Source organism: Triticum urartu, chromosome 5, assembly GCF_003073215.2.
Source record: "Triticum urartu cultivar G1812 chromosome 5, Tu2.1, whole genome shotgun sequence".
Taxonomy (NCBI): Eukaryota; Viridiplantae; Streptophyta; class Magnoliopsida; order Poales; family Poaceae; genus Triticum; species Triticum urartu.
Window position 1 is genome coordinate 64,603,473 of NC_053026.1, and position 12,142 is coordinate 64,615,614.

The following is a 12,142-nucleotide window of genomic DNA, read 5'->3' on the forward strand; positions in this document are numbered from 1 at the left end:
CTGTGGAAGGGATCCCAATGATCCCATATGTGTCGTTTCCCACCGACATCTTTGGCGCGCCAGGTAGGGGGTGCGCAGTTGTGAAAATCCGGTCTAACAGTTAGTTTAGCAGTTCTTCATCGCCATAGCTCCTAAGAACAAGATGATCACGATGATCGGTTTGTCGGGGGCCGAATGACCCGTACCAGTGCGGGTGAGTGGTGGGGCCGTCGCGGATGAAAGCCGAGGCGCGACTTGCGAACACCCGCATCGCTCTGGCAGCCAAAGCCTGGCGAGCGGTGTCGTTCGTGCGCAACACGATGGGCCGCATGCCACCAAACCCAAAGACGGGGCCGGGGCCCCCGCAAGCGGCACAGGGCCCTCCAGGGGCGGCGGGGCGACTTCCGAGGCACCTACACCGGCACCCGCGACGCGCTCCTCCCAGGTTGTGCATGACGAGCAGCGTCACCTCGCTGGTGACCCTGGGCGCCGCTGTGGGAAGAGTCCCGTGCATCATTCGCAGGACTTAGAAGGCCAGCATGCATGCCGAGACGCTGGTGAAAAAGGCGCACGGCTGCCAGGCCATGATAGAACTCCTTCTAACATGGTTAGGAGTCGGAGCGCGTCACGGTCCACGCAGCTTTCACCGCCACCCACACCAGCAGAAGCTTTGGCATGCGCGTAGTTGCTCCTCAACTTTCCTCCTGCTACGGAAAAGCTCGACGAGTGGATATCCACCATCCGGAGCCTCATTGGCGTTGCCAAAAAAGTTGAACCGCAACCAGCGGGGCCCTCAGGCTGGTGCTCCATCGAGCCACCACGTGCCAGTGGCGGAAGGATCGGAGGTGATGCAGCCACGGTGCACTCTCCTCCCCCACGTCCATCGCCGTGGGTGCCGGTCCATCGTGATGATGCTTGTGATGAACCACCACGATCAGCGCCAAGTTCTTCGGGAGCGAGCATGTGAAAATGGTTGAACCACCATCGAGCACCGGCGCGACACACGCCACCAATCAGATTGGCGGGCAGGGCCCACTATGGACCACCCAGCACCGGGAGGCTCTGGCGGCCTACCCTATGAGGTGGGTTGCCCAGGCTTTACCCGTAAGCTACGGCAGTTCCAGTGGCCCTCCCACCGCACATTCAAGCCTGACGTTGGCGAGAAGTACAACGGAAAAACCCACCCATCAGAGTTCCTCAGCATCTACACCATCGCGATGCAAGCTACTGGAGCCCGCGACGACAAGGTGCTTGCCAATTACTTCCCGTTGGCACTTAAAGCCAATGTTATGTCGTGGTTGCTGCACTTGCCAGCGGATTCCATTTCTTCTTGGTAGGACTTGTGCCATGAGTTCGTTGGCGCCTTCATCGGAGGCCACCAAGCTCATGACCAGGCAAGCGATTTGCATATCATCCCCTAGAAGGAAGGTGAAACCCTGCGCAAGTACATACAGAGGTTCAGCCGGGTGCAGTACAACATCCCAGATGTTCATCCTGCCACCGTGATCAGCGCATTTCATCAGAATGTGTGCAACCTCAAGATGCGTGAAGAGCTAGCGATGAACAAGGTCAAAGATGTGGCCGAACTTTATGTTCTGGCCGATAGGTGCGCTCGAGTTGAAGAGGGGAGGAAGTACCCCGGCAAGGACACCGACACAGAAACTGACTCCACAGACGAAGGCACATCCACCCCGACGAAGAAGGGCCGATGCCGCAACAGGAAGCGCAAGGGCAAGACCGTGCTTGCCGTTGAGGGATCCGAGGACACCGGCGCTGCCAAGAAGGCCAAGACAGACGACCCCGGCAAGGAAATTGCCGGGTGCGCCGCCTGCCGAGCCTTGGCGGCTGCCGACAAGCCAGGAGGCTCCGACAAGATACTGCAAGATCCACCGCACCAAGGGCCACGACCTCCAGAACTGCCGGCAAGTCGAGCTACTTGACGAGAAGCAAAAAGCTGAGTATGAGAGGCGGGACAAGGAGAAGGGCCATGATGGTGCTGAGTGATCTGGCAAGAAGCATGGCGGCCAAGGAGGTCGCTGCAGAAAGGATAACCAGCAAGAGAGGCCTGCTCGGGGCCGCGACAAGAAGCAAGGAGATGATGAAGATGACGAGTCCGGCGAGCATGAGTTCCAGAAGGATACAGAGGCCATGTGCGTCGACGGTGGTGCCTCGCTGCACACCTCTCACCGCTAGCTCAAGCAGTGGGAGCGTGAGATCTCATCAGCGGAACCATCGCTCAATGCTTAGAAGCCACTGAAGTGGTCCAACACGCCTATCATTTTTGACACCGAGGACCACCCTGATCACACAACCGCGATCGGGTGTTTGCCATTGTTGGTCTCGCCAACAATATGCAACCTCAAGGTGACCAAGATTCTAGTTGACGGCGGGGCCGTCCTGAATTTGATCTCGCCCGTTGTGATAAAAAGGCTGCAGATTCCTGATGGAGACCTCGAAGAGACGGGCACGTTTCCAGGGGTCAACCCAGGGAGGAGTCAGCCGAAGGGTAAGGTCACGCTGCCCGTGACGTTTGGAGGTGAGTTAAACTACATGACGGAGAGGATTGTTTTTGAGGTAGCCGAGATCCCCTTGCCCTACAACGGGATCCTCGGCCGCCCGACACTAGCCAAGTTCATGGTGGCATTACGCCTACAACACGCTGAAGATGCCTTGGCCGATGACCATCATCACCGTCCCCTTCGACAAGAAGGACACACTGATCTGCGCAGACCAACTCTACCGGGAAGCAGTTGTAGCGACTGCTGCCAAGGCACTCGCTCGTGCTGCTGGAGCCCCGATAGGAAAGAAGACCGGCAAGATCTCTCGCACCCACTCCGGCAAGCGTACCTCTTCAGAGTGTTGTGCTTCCGTCGAGGACGTGCCAGAGAGCTCCACCGGCAAGAGCAAGAAATCTAGAGCTGCGCCACCAAAGACCAAGAGGGTGTCCGTCGAGGAAAGCGCGCTCGTCACCTTCCTGCGGGTGAATGTCGATGTGTTTGCATGGCAAGCATCTGACATCCCCGGTATTCCCAGGGAGGTGATTGAGCACCATCTTGCTGTCTGTCCTCATGCGCGACCCGTCAAGCAGAAGGTCAGGAAGCAAGCTTTGGAACGACATGAGTTCATTACAGAGGAGATCAGGAAGTTGGAAGCGGCAGGCTTGGTGAGAGGAGTACTCCATCCGACGTGGCTGGCCAATCCGGTGGTGGTGCGCAAGGCAAATAGGAAGTGGATGCTGTGTATCAACTACACCGATATCAATAAGGCTTGTCCCAAGGACCCTTTCCCGTTGCCGCACATTGACCAGATTGTTGAATCCACGGCCGGGTGTGATCTGTTATCATTCCTTGACGCCTACTCGGGGTACCACTAGATCTTCATGACAAGAGAAGACGAAGAGAAGACAACGTTCATCACCCCATCTGACATGTATTGCTTTTTACGGATGCCTTTCGGGTTGAAGAGTGCTGGTCAATGTTTCCAAGGGCAGTCCAGATTGGTTTTGAGCCCCAACTACATAGAAATATGGAAGCTTATATGGATGACATAATGGTCAAAACCAAGGACAGGGTGACACTTGTACAAGATTTGGAAGAGACATTTGCAAATCTGTGCAAGATCTACCTCAAGTTGAACCCTAAGAAGTGTGTCTTCGGCGTTCCGTCCTGCAAACTTCTCGGGTTCTTTGTGTCACAGCGTGGGATCAAGGCGAATCCAGACAAGATCAAGGCTATTGAGCAAATTGAGGCACCCAAGCGGATCAAGGATGTGCGTCGGCTCACTCGTTGCGTTGATGCCATCAGCAGATTCATCTTCAAGTCTGCTGAGCGCGCCCTTCCCTTTTTCAAAATCTTGAAAAAGGCGGGCCCAATGGAATGGATCCCAGAGGCTGAAGCAGCGCTGCAGGATTTGAAGAAATACCTCTCCTCTACATCGATACTGGTTGCACCCAAACCACAAGAGCCATTGCTGGTGTATCTGGCGGCAATGAATCAAGTGGTCAGTGCCGCGCTAGTGGCGCAGAGGGAGGTTGACGAAGAGGCAGTGGCAACGGCGGTACTGGAGGATGGCAAGCCAGAGCTCCCCCCAGTAGGACCTGGTGCCGGCAAGGCAAGGCCCCCGGCAGAGTCTGATGCTTGCAGGACAGGGCCTACGCAACCAAACGAAGTGATGCAAAAGACGAAAATGATGCAGCACCCGGTTTACTTTGTTAGCTCCCTCTTGCAGGGGCTAGGTCAAGGTACTCCGGTGTGCAGAAATTGCTCTTCGGCCTCCTTATGGCCTCGAGGAAGCTGCATCATTACTCCCAAGCACACGAAATCACCATCATCACCCGCCTCCCGTTGCAACGGATATTACACAACCCAGACGCAATCGGGAGGATTATGGAGTGGGCTGTGGAACTATCGAGCTTTGGTTTGAAGTTTGAAAGTACTTCGACAATCCAGAGTAGAGTCTTAGCAGAGTTCATTGCCAAGTGGACCTCAACGCCCGACGAGGAGATCCAGGAGACCACCCTCCCCGACAAGGGGCAAGTTGCAACTGGATTATGTACTTTGACGGGGCTTTCTCGCTGCAAGGTGCCGGGGCTGGTGTGCTGCTCGTTGCACTCACCGGAGAGCACCTCAAGTATGTAATCCAGATGTACTTTCCCAGGGATATGTCCACAAACAATACTTCTGAATACGAGGGTTTGCTTGCCGGTCTTAGGATCACGTCAGACTTCGGGATTAAGAAGCTCATCGTCAGGGGTGATTCACAGCTTGTCGTTAGGCAAGTCAACAAAGATTAACAAAGCCCGTTGATGGAGGCCTACGTAGATGAGGTGAGGAAGCTGGAGGAGCGTTTTGATGGTATACATGCGGAGCATGTTCCCCAAGTGGAAAACGACATCGCCGACTACCTGCCGAAGCGCGCCGCCTTCAAACTACCTATGGAACCAGGTACTTTTGTGCTTCAGTTGACTCAACCATCCATTGAACCATCAATAGAGCAGAACAAGCGAAGGAAATCAGGCCCCGACAAGTACTTTCCCGCCAGGCTCCAAGGAGCCGCTGGCAAAGTTGTTGCCGAGGACGCTGAGCCTATCGTGGTGCAACCGACTCCGGCGGGGCGTCAAGCCCTGGCTGTAGAGACAGTCGCTCCCATGGCGGAGGGAATGCCTTTAGTCCTTACCGTCGAGCCCCAGGCTCCGGCAAGGGCACAACTGTAACACCCACAATGCTGCTATATCTCCCACGTGTCGGGGCACGACTTAGAGGCATAGCCGCATGGTAGGTTTGTCGCAAGAGGGGTAATCTTCACACAATCCCATGTACAGAATAGAAAGGGATAAAGAGTTGTCTTACAATCGCCACTTCACACAAATACAAGTGAAACATACATCGTCCAAAGTACAAACAAAGGTCCGACTACGGAACCAAAATAAAGAAAGACAACCCCAAATGCTAGGATCCCCAATCGTCCCAACTAGGCTCCACTACTGATCAACAGGAAACGGAACAACACAACGAACACGATCTTCATCGAGCTCCCACTTGAGCTTAGTTGCGTCATCGGCACTGGTATCATCGGCACCGGAAACTGTTTAGAAGTATCTGTGAGCCACGAGGACTCAGCAATCTCACACCCACGAGATCAAGACTATTTAAGCTTATGGGTAGGAGAAGGTAGTGAGGTGGAGCTGCAACAAGCACTAAGCTTATATGGTGGCTAACTTATGCAAATAAGAGCGAGAAGAGAACCAACGCAATGGTTGTGAACTAGAAGTGATCCTGAAACTACTTACGTTCAAGCATAACACAAGAACCGTGTTCACTTCCTGGACTCCGCCGGAAAGAGACCATCACGGCTACACATACGGTTGATGTATTTTAATTAAAACAAGTCTCAAGTTCTCTACAACCGGACATTAACAAATTTCCGTCTGCCCATAACCGCGGGCACGGCTTTCGAAAGTTCAAACCTTGCAGGGGTGTCCCACCTTAGCCCATCACAAGCTCTCATGGTCAACGAAGCATATTCCTTCTCCCAGGAAGACCCGATCAGACTCGGAATCCCGGTTACAAGACATTTCGACAATGGTAAAACAAGACCAGCAAAGCCGCCCGAATGTGCCGAAAAATCCCGATAGGAGCTGCACATATATTGTTCTCAGGGCACACCGGATTGTCCATGATTCCGGTAGGCCAACCCAGAGATGCCCCTGGTGGTCACCGGCGGCTGACAGGTTGGACCAACACTCAAAGGAGCACTGGCCTGGGGGTTTAAAATAAAGATGACCCTTGATTCTGCAGAACCCAAGGGAAAAAGGCTTAGGTGGCAAATAGTAAAACCAAGGTTGGGCCTTGCTGGAGGAGTTTTATTCAAAGTGAACTGTCAAGGGGGTCACATTCCCCCAACCACGTAAGGAACGCAAAATCAAGGAACATAACACTGGTATGACGGAAACTAGAGCGGCAAGAGTGGAACAAAACACTAGGCATAAGGCCAAGCCTTCCACCCTTTACCAAGTATATAGATGCATTAATTAAATAAGAGATATTGTGATATCCCAACATATCCATGTTCCAACATGGAACAACCTTCATCTCCACCTACAACTAGCAACGCTATAAGAGAGCAAAGCGGTAACATAGCCAAACAACGGTTTGCTAGGAAAGGTGGGTTAGAGGCTTGACATGGCAATATGGGAGGCATGATATAGCAAGTGGTAGGTAACGCGGCATAGCAATAGAGCGAACAACGAGTGATGGTGTCCTGGACTAGGGGGTACTCACCACGTCATCTCCCAATCTATTAGATTTGGCCGAGGACCCCCATGGCCGTATACTCATGGGCCAGTTCAGACAGCTATCGCATACAAGGAATATTCCACAAGACTTGGTGATCAAGACAAGGACTCCTCCCCACCGGCGTATTCGGCTAGGACTCTTGTTATCCTAGGCCTCTGGTGCATTATATAAACCGAGGCCAGGCTAGTCGATAGATCATATACATACAATCATACCATAGGCTAGCTTCTAGGGTTTAGCCTCCTTGATCTCCTGGTAGATCTACTCTTGTAGTACCCATATCATCAATATTAATCAAGCAGGACATAGGGTTTTACCTCCATCAAGAGGGCCCGAACCTAGGTAAAACATCGTGTTCCCTGCCTCATGTTACCATCCGGCCTAGACGCACAGTTCGGGACCCACTACCCGAGATCCGCCGGTTTTGACACCGACATTGGTGCTTTCATTGAGAGTTACGCTGTGTGATCGATAAAAGGATCGATGGCTCGCCTGCAGATCAACTGCGATTTCGGCATCTTCGTCACCAGGTCGACTGGTCACCTTGGTTCGACCAAGAATTGTGCCCCGTGTTCAGATCACCATGTTCGGACGAGGGCCTTCATCGAACATCAACTCCGATCTCTATCAAGATCACGGAGGAATCATCTATGGAGCTCGGAGGCTCAACGTCAACATTGCCCTGAACCGACCGTGTTGGTTTCCCAAACAGCAAACTTGTATCCGCTGCCACCACCTCTTAGAGCATCTCTTTGACGATCCCTTTGGTGGAATTGTGCGGAATTGAGTCTTCAAAGACCATGCAAAATTTCGTCGAGTTCCGAGAGAGGAATCTCCGGCAATCTATAATATACCGGAGCCCTGTCAAATCTGGACGGGAATCTGGACGAGTTTAGGGCGTGATGTCCAGCTTCTATCTCGGACGTCCTTTGGAAGATCCAACCGTTGATCGGCTGCGGAATTACTATATCTACCATCCCTCAAATTTTCAACTCGATCCGACCGTCCAAACTCCAGGAACCTTCCGATTAATGCATCACTTTTCGGATCTGATTTCTGCTCGAAAATGAATCCGACCCTTGTTCATCTTTTTTATAAACAGAATTTCGGACATCCCTTTTGAAGGAAGTTTTGTATGGGGTATTGTGTTTTGTTGCCGAACACATCCCACTAACTTTAAGATCTTTTGAACATGATCTTCAACATCATACTGGAGTCAAACCAGTCCGGCAATATTACTCCACGGCTGCCGACCTGCGCTAGACATGTCGTCACTTTAGCCGAGCTCAACTTCTTCGGATCATCATCTCGGCAAGCCGAACAAGAGTCTGGCATCGCGAAGGATAAATCATCATCAACATCGTCACCCCACGGATTACACGGAGCGGGCATACCAGCATCGCCGCACGGTCGCTTCATCAAGCCGGCATCGACCACGTCACGACCTGCATCGACAGGGTCACACTATTGCTTCTTTAAGCTGGTGTCCATCACGCCGACCTACTTTGACATCTCGGAGGGACCGGGGGCTTCGCCATCTCTTCATCAACCTACTTCGGACACTTCGGCGTGACTAGCCGACCAGCTCCGTCACGTTAGCTGGGCCGAGGGCTTTGCCTCGGCGTGTCAACCTTTACCAGCATTGCCATGCCGTCGTTTTATTTCCCAGCAGGCAATGGGTGTGCGGAGCGAGTCCCAATTGTTGGAATCATCTTCCTTCGGATTGCTATAACAAATAAACCAGGTGCTATTAATCCCAGTATTTTTTGCTTGTTTGGGTTCATTTTTCCCAAGGAATTATTACTCTGGTTTGTCCACCATATGTACACAGGTCTATCAAATAGTGACCGCATTAACGACGGTCGCGTGGTGGTTCGATCAATTTCCGTACATAGTCCGGCGAACGCCGCATCCGGAGCTCGAACCGACCTGTGAATTCAGGCTTTGCCATGCCTTTACTACATCACGGTGATGCCCTGCATCGACATTGACTTCGGCGCCAGGCCATATTTCTTCTATTCCTCACTTTGCATAAATTATTTATTATTCAACATTTTTTAAATTATCATTATTACTATTATCTCCGGTTTGCACTATTTTTTGTGCACAGGAAAATGATCCGGCGACTTCGGCGGCACTCTGCCAGTCTGCATTGACCGTGCTATGTCACCACTTCGGCGTGTCGAGCTCTCCGCTCCGCCACCTCGGGACCAGCTTGGGGGATGGAACCTTGCCCCGCATCAAGCTCGGACCGCGTCATCAATACCAAACACATTAACCAGCTAAGTCGCTTTCATGCTCAAAGCTTTAATTTCTAACTTGTGCTCGGTTCGACCAAGCATTGTACTTTTTTGGAAAAAAGTTGCTTGTAAAAAATTTCCTTGTCCAAACTTTGTTTGTGACGCATAAATTCAAATACCCCGTTTACTTGGGGGCTTCCTTTATGAAGCTTTTCCTGTTGCATATGATTATACTTGTACGGCTTCGTTCCTTGTTCGTGTATTACGCCACAATATGCACCATATTGACTTAAGCAATTTGCAAGCTGGGTTGCCTCGCTCCTGTGTTTACCCCTACGTTCCCGATTGTTCGGCTAGGGAGTAAAGGGAGCACCTCTCCGATTGTCACGATCGGGTCGCCTGAGCCGGACCTCAGACTGGGTGCAGCCGAAAGCTAGCGCTCTTATAGTTTTCAATGATGGTCGGCACACAACGGAACTCATGAGTACAAAAAATCTATTGCACAAGTCTCATAATAACAATGAGCGCCGAAGAAAGGTATCAGTGGGGGTACTATTTTCTTCGAAGATGCTTCTTACACTTCATGGTAATATAGCATAAGTTCCCTAAGCGCGCTTTGTCTGTTACAGCCTTATGGCCTGATTGCCTGGTTATTGGAAACACCATCGATATTCTCGACCGATGGAGTACATAACACTTTTTGGTCCTTGACCGAAGAGGGAGAAGCTGACGGTCGGTTAAGACACGTTTAAAGTTCGGTTGAACATAGATATGATATAAGTACTTCGGTACATGCAATCATTCTTCTACCCAAGTCACTTGGGGCTCTTAAGTTTATTTGAGCCGTTTTATAATAAATGTTCTTCTTCTTAGTCATTGCAAAGTTTTATTATTATTTATCACTCCTTTTTTCGACGCGAGTGTGCGGTCACTAGCCGGGGAGCCTAGTTTGCTAAACTGGCCTGATGAGAAGTACTCCGCCCTCGGGATAGGAGGTTGAAGCCGTAGGCTGACCCGCTCGAAGTCTTTAGATAGGATATATCATGTTAAAGCACGACAAAAGCACTTCTTTTTTCTAAGACCAACTTTCGGATTGGCACCGAACACTTGATATTGTTCAGACGTCATGTTTTTACTGACGTTTCTTGGTTTTCCAAGCTTTTTGGCACTTTTAAACTATTTGTGCTTTTCCAGCATTATTCTCGCAGTGCAACGCCGGACACCTTTAGGGATTCGGCAAAAACATTCTCAGATATTGCAATATATGCATCGGTTTCGAATTGTGTCTTCGGTCAATAGTTGGGTTGCCCAGCTCCTACACTTGCTTCCTACGTTCCGTTTTGTTCAGCTAGGCGTGCAAAGGGAGAACCACTGCGATTGTGCTTCGAGCTCACATGGTTAAGCACCTCAGTGGAGAAAGCCGAAAATTGACTTCCACAAATAAGCGTAAACTGGTCAGCGATCCGATGACTATGTTAAATGATGGGCCGTTCATAACATTGGCCGAAGTGTTTACGGCTTGACCCCGACTGTCGCCGAACACTACCGGGGGCTATTAACTGTCCTCCCAAACTAAATGCTCGATATTATGCTCTTACATTAGAGCTCAGGCTGCATGATCAAGCTTAGCATGACAACCCAAAGAAAGGAACCGATAGCGGGACTATTTTCTTTGGAAGACATTTTCTTATGTTAAACAGTAATATAACATATCTCTCTGCGTACCTTTGTTCATAAAACCGTATGGCCAGATTGCCTTGTTTGTCGTAAATCTTTGCCCTCATAAAGGCTTTATAAAGTAGGACAAACACTCCTCGTCTACTAGCCAAGGAGGTGGAAGCCGATGGTCGGTCAACAAAGTTTTGTACAATGCGGTTCTAAGCATTAATGACGTAAAGTACTTGGATACATAGAGTCATTACACATAATTTGTGATTTTTCTATGGATATCGATCCTTAATTCGGCCACCCGTGCCCGCATTAAGGCTCGGGGGCTACTGGGCTTCGGCCTTATTATTTACAAATATTAAAGGGGCACATCGATCCCCTAATCTGGTGTTGCCACCCGACCAGTGTCTCGGGGACTACTGCATTGCTTGTCCAATGTAGAAAATTTTATGTGCAATATAGTTTCCGAGGAGATTTTGATCCTCAGGTTGGTCGGCCGCACCCAACCTGAGTCTCGAGGACTAAGCACGCCGCTTTTTGTGTCCCGAAGTATTCTGCCGAGGTAGGACTTGATACTCAGGCCGATTTTGCAAATCAACCTGAGTCTCAGCGGCTACTGCGATCAGCGGTCTTACGTCATCCTTCAGGTGCATCTCGGGTTTTAGACCGATACACACCTTGAGGGCTACTGGCCATATATCTCGGCAGAGAATAAATTGCAATAATGAAAAATATTGACAAAAAAATCGGTCCACAGTCGGGGTGGTGCACCACCTCGGAAGCAGTCCGGCATAAAGCTCGGGCGCTAGTGGCTAGCTCCATAGAGGGCATTTCCGGCATTAAGCTCGGCTAAACTCCTTCAACCTTTTTGAACCAAGGTGGTATGACACCTTGGATATAGTCCGGCGTTGGAGCTGGGACACTGTCCGGCGTTGGAGCTCGGATATAGTCCGGCGTTGGAGCTCGGATACATAGTCCGGCATTGCAGCTCGGATACATTCCGGCGTTAGAGCTGGGAAGCGGTCCGGCGTTGGTGCTCGGCTGCAAAAGATACCTCGAATACAGTCCGGCATTGGAGCTCGGACGCAAGAGGACGCTGCCGCCCGGGAAGAATTTCAAACCCGAGGTGTGGCATAAAAATAACAAGGCATTGATAAAGGCAAGAATATTAAAGGGGCTCCTCGGATACCCGACGTGTAAACTCGCCGAATGCATTTCGGCGATCCTCAAGATCGAAGATGAGAAGATTTGTTGAACTAGTTTTCAAGACCGTCAACCGAAGATGAAGAACAGTTCAGAAGAATCGAGGAGCATCCCTAACTTGAAGACCGGTTCAGGGGGCTACTGACGGTGTCCTGGACTAGGGGGTACTCACCACGTCATCTCCCGATCTATTAGATTGGGCCGAGGACCCCCATGGCCGTATACTCATGGGCCAGTTCGGACAGCTGCCGCATACAA